Source organism: Papio anubis, chromosome 1 (genome assembly GCF_008728515.1).
Source record: "Papio anubis isolate 15944 chromosome 1, Panubis1.0, whole genome shotgun sequence".
In the NCBI taxonomy this organism is placed as follows: domain Eukaryota; kingdom Metazoa; phylum Chordata; class Mammalia; order Primates; family Cercopithecidae; genus Papio; species Papio anubis.
In genome coordinates, this window is record NC_044976.1 from 216,736,618 (window position 1) to 216,742,023 (window position 5,406).

A 5,406-nucleotide genomic window follows, 5' to 3' on the forward strand; every position below is an offset into this window, starting at 1 on the left:
CAAGTGGAAGGCACCCAAATTCCCTCAATGAAAGAATGGATAAAGACAATTTGAAAAACACAAATAACTGAATATTATTCATCTTTTAAAAACTGAAATTTTGTTATATTGACAATAGGGATAAATCTTGAAGACACTATGCCAAATGAAATAACCAAGTAACAAAAAAGATACTGGGCCAGGAGCAGTGGCTCACGCCTGTAATCCCAACACTTTGGGAGGTTGAGGTGGGTGGATCACTTGAGGTCAGGAGTTTGAGACTAGCTGGACCAAAATGGTGAAACCCTGTCTCTACTAAAAGTGCAAAACTTAGGCTGGGCGCCGTGGCTCACGCCTGTAATCCCAGCACTTTGGGAGGCTGAGGCGAGGGATCATGAGGTCAAGAGATCAAGACCATCCTAGCTAACACAGTGAAACCCCGTCTCTACTAAAAATACAAAACATTAGCCGGGCACAGTGACAGGTGCCTGTAGTACCAGCTACTTGGGAGGCTGAGGCAGGAGAATGTCAGGAACCCGGGAGGTGGAGCTTGCAGTGAGCCGAGATCTTGCCACTGCACTCCAGCCTGGGCGACAGAGTGAGACTCCGTCTCAAAAAAAAAAAAAGAGACTGTATGATTCTGTTTATGTGAGATATCTAAAGTAGTCAAACCCCTAGAAAAAGAAAGTAGAATACACTTTGTCAGGAGCTGGGGGTAGGAGAAAATGGGTAGTTGTTTCAAGGACAACCTGTTAGAACACAAAACAACTCATCATTTTTGAGAGGATTGACTCATACACTGTATCTTTTCTGACCGCGTGAAATAAAACTAGAAATCTAATGCTAAAGCAAAACTGACAAACCTAATATGTGAAAGATAACAACACACTCTTGAATGCTTTTTTTTTTTTTTTTGAGACGGAGTCTTGCTCTGTCGCCCAGGCTGGAGTGCAGTGGCCTGATCTCCTCACTGAAAGCTCCACCTCCCAGGTTCACACCATTCTCCTGCCTCAGCCTCCCAAGTAGCTGGGACTACAGGTGCCCGCCACCACACCCAGCTAATTTTTTGTATTTTTGGTAGAGACGGGGTTTCACCGTGTTAGCCAAGATGGTCTCAATCTCCTGACCTCGTGATCCTCCCACCTCGACCTCCCAAAGTGCTGGGATGACAGGTATGAGCCACCATGCCCAGCCAGAACAGTCTTTTCAACAAATGATGTTGGAAAACTGGATATCCACATGGGAAAAAAACGAGACTGGAGACTTACCCTGCACCATATACAAAAACCATCTTAAATGGATTAAATACTTAAACATAAAAACTGTAACCGTAGGCCAGGCATGGTGGCTCACACCTACAATCCCAGCACTTTGGGAGGCCGAGGTGGGCGGATCACGTGGTCAGGAGACTGAGAACATCCTGGCCAACATGGTGAAACCCCGTCTCTACTAAAAATACAAAAATTAGCTGGACGTTGTGGCATGCACCTGTAGTCCCACTTACTCAGGAGGCTGAGGCAGGAGAATTGCTTGAATCTGTAAGGTGGAGGTTGCAGTGAGCCGAGATCGCACCACTGCATTCCAGCCTGGGCGACAGAGTGAGACTGTATCTCTAAATAAATAAATAAACAGAAATAAACTCTAACTCTAAAATCCTTAGAAGAAAATATAAGGGGAAAGATGGTAACATTGGTCTTGGCAATATTTTCTTGTCTACGACATCAAATATATAAACAACAACAAAAAAGACTAAAAGAATGGACTACATTAAACTTAAAAAACTGCACGTCAAAGGAAACATTCAGTGGAATCAAAATCCCACCTAAGGAAGAGAGAAAATATTTGAAAAGCAGATATCTGACAGGATATCTATATAAACAACTCCAAAAACTAAACAAAGAAAAAGCAGATAATGCCATTTAAAAATGGGCAAAAAACTGACCAGTGATATGCAAATCCTTAGAAAAATGCAAAGTGGCCAGGCGCAATGGCTCACACCTATAATAAAAATACAAAAATTAGCTGGGTGTGTTGGCATGTGCCCATAGTCCCAGCTACTCAGGAGACTGAGGTGGGAGGTTCAGTTGAGCCTAGGAGGTTGAGGCTACAGTGAGCCAAGATTGCACTACTTTGCTCCAGCCTGGGTGAAAAAGTAAGACCCTGCCTCAATAAATAAATAAATAAATAAAATAAAAACGCAAAGCTAATCTACCAGATTTCCTTTGCTAACACCCATTAGATGGCCACTATCAAGCAAATAAAGAACCCATAAATGTTCTCTAGGATATGGAGAAACTGAGACCCCTGTGCACTGCTGGTGGGGAATTATTGATCCAGCTACTACAAAAAATAGTATGGAAGTTTCTCTTTTTTTTTTTTTTTGAGGCAGAGTTTTGCTCCGTTGTCCAGCCTGGAGTGCAATGGTGTGATCTCGGCTCACTGCAACCTCTGCCTCCCAGGTTCAAGTGATCCTCCTGCCTCAGCCTCCCTATAGATGGGTTTACAGGCACACACCACCATGCCCGGCTAATTTTTGTATTTTTAGTAGAGATGGGGTTTCACCATGTTGGCCAGGCTGGTCGTGAACTCCTGACCTCAGGTGATCCACCCGCCTCGGCCTCCCAAAGTGCTGAGATTACAGGTGTGAGCCACCACACCCAGCCATATGGAGGTTTCTCAAACAGAATTATTATATGATATAGCAATCCCACTTCTGGATATCCATCCAAAATATGCAAAGCAGGACCTGAAAAACATATCTGCACACCCATGTTTATTGCAGCAATATTCCTGAAAGCCGAAAGGTCGAAGCAACCCAGGTTTCCTTTGATGAATGAATGAAGAAAGAAAATGTGGCATATGGCCAGGCACGGAGGCTCTTGTCTGTAATCCCAGCACTTTGAGAGGCTGAGGGGCAGATCGCTTGAGACAAGCCTGGGCAACATGGCAAAACTCCGTCTCTACCAAAAATACAAAAATTAGCCAGGTGTGGTAGTGCGGGCCTGTAGTCCCAGCTACTCAGGATGCTGAGGCAGGAGGATCACTTGAGTCTGGGAGGCAAAGGTTGCAGTGAGCCAAGATTGTACCACGGCACTCTAGCCTGGGTGACAGAGTGAGACTGTGTCTTACCAAAAAAAAAAAAAGAAAGAGAAAAGAAAAAGAAAGAAAATGTGGCACATAGGCATAGGCACAGAATGGAATATCATTCAGCCTCAAACAAGGAAACCTTTATAACACAGTGCAATAAGAATAAATCTTGACCACATTATAAGTGAAGGAAGACACTAACAAAGTGCCAGAGAGTGTATGATTCCATGTATATGTAGTAAACTCACAGAAAGTAGAATGGTGCTTGCCAACAGTTGGGTTCATAAAACTGTAGCCGCACCCAAGACCAAGGGGGACTATTGTGAGAGAGCAGGCCCCCACCTAGTGGCACACTGGAGGACCCAAGGTCCTGACTAAAGACCGGGAAATAACCTATTGAACTTGGTCTCACTGAAGATCCTGAAGCAACCTGGTAACCCTCTCAGACTCCTCTTAGCCATGATCCAGAAACAGTCCTGCCCATTGAGATAGCTGGGGAGACACGCACAGCTGTGGCCACGGAGGCAGGCCCGCAGACCTTGGCCTCAGCTGTAGTCCCTTAAGAAGCACTGTGACGCAGTTCCAGCCCACCCAGCTACAATCCATGGCCAGTTCTTCACACCCAGAGGCTGACATAGTGAACTGGGAGGAGAGGTGCTAACTACCTAGTGGGAGCCAAAATCCATCCATGCACCAGATATCAGGCCCACCCGGATCCAACTGCAGGACCTTGCCCTTGAGTCTGCCCTATAAAAATCAAAGTTCTCAAGGCAATCCAGTCTGCCCAGGGACCAGACGGGATCCTTGACTTCCCAAGTCCCTGGTAATAGGCACACCAAAGGCAGACCCCACCTTAGACCCAGCAGCAGCCTTGTGATCCAGCTATAACCTCTCTTTTGTGCAATTCAAGAGGAGATCCTATCAGCCCAAGGACCCCGCAAGAGGTCTTTACCTGATAAAACTAGTTTATAAAAACTGGAGATGTTTGCTCCTTCAAACATCCAGATACCCATGCAAAGCTACACGGTGCCCACTCTCAATATGTCTATTTTAATATATTACTGAAAATTTGCACCACAGTAATTAGTCAATTTTTTAAAAAGCTATCTGACTTGGAAAGGAGGAGTAAAAATGTTGCTATTTGTGTATGACATCTTTTATTTTTTTCCCCCCTTGAGACTGAGTCTTGCTCTCCTGCCCAGGCTGGAGTGCAGTGGCATGATCTTGGCTCATTGCAACCTCCACTTCCAGGGCTCAAATGATCCTCCCACCTCAGTCTCCTGAGTAGCTGGGACTACAGGTGGGCACCACCACACTCAGGTAACTTTTTCATTTTTTGTAGAGATGTGTTTTTTGCCATGTTGCCCAGGCTGGCCTCAAGCTCCTGGGCTTGGGTGATCCTCCTGCCTCAGCCTCCCAAAGTGCTGGGATTACAGGCATGAGCCACTGAGCCCCGCCCCCAACATAACCTTATATGTTAAAAAAAAAAAACAAAAAAACACTAGACCACAGCAATAAATTGTTTGAACTAATAAATACATTCAAGAAAGGAGCAGGATGCAAAATCACATGAGAAAATCAGATGCAGCCGGGCACGGTGGCTCACACCTGTAATCCCAGCACTTTGGGAGGTTGGGGTGGGTGGATCACGAGGTCAGGAGTTTGAGACCAGCCTGGCCAACATGGTGAAACCCCGTCTCTACTAAAAATAAAAAAATTAGCCAGGCGTGGTGGCAGGTGCCTGTAGTCCCAGCTACTGGGGAGGCTGAGGCAGGAGAATCGCTTGAGCCTGGGAGGCGGACGTTGCAGTGAGCTGAGATCACACCATTGCACTCCAGCCTGGGGGACAAGAGACAGACTTGGTCTCAAAAAAAAAAAAAAAATCTTACCACTTGGGAAGTAGACAAGCAAGGGAGATAGTAGTTGTTGAGACATGAGTGATGCTGGTTCTATTTCTTGGTTACACAACTGTATTCGCTTTGTAATAACTCACAGAGCTTTACGTGAATGTTTTGTATTTTTTTTGTATGTATGTTGTATATAAAAAAAAATTATATATTTTTACATAAATCCTAACTTGGAATCTCAGAATAACAGTAGTGTTTTATTATTTATTTATTTATTTATTTATTTTTTCTTTGTTGAGACGGAGTCTCGCTCTGTCGCCCAGGCTGGAGTGCAGTGGCCGGATCTCAGCTCACTGCAAGCTCCGCCTCCCAGGTCTACGCCATTCTCCTGCCTCAGCCTCCCGAGTAGCTGGGACTACAGGCGCCCGCCACCTCGCCCGGCTAGTTTTTTGTATTTTTTGGTAGAGACGGGGTTTCACTGTGTTTGCCAGGA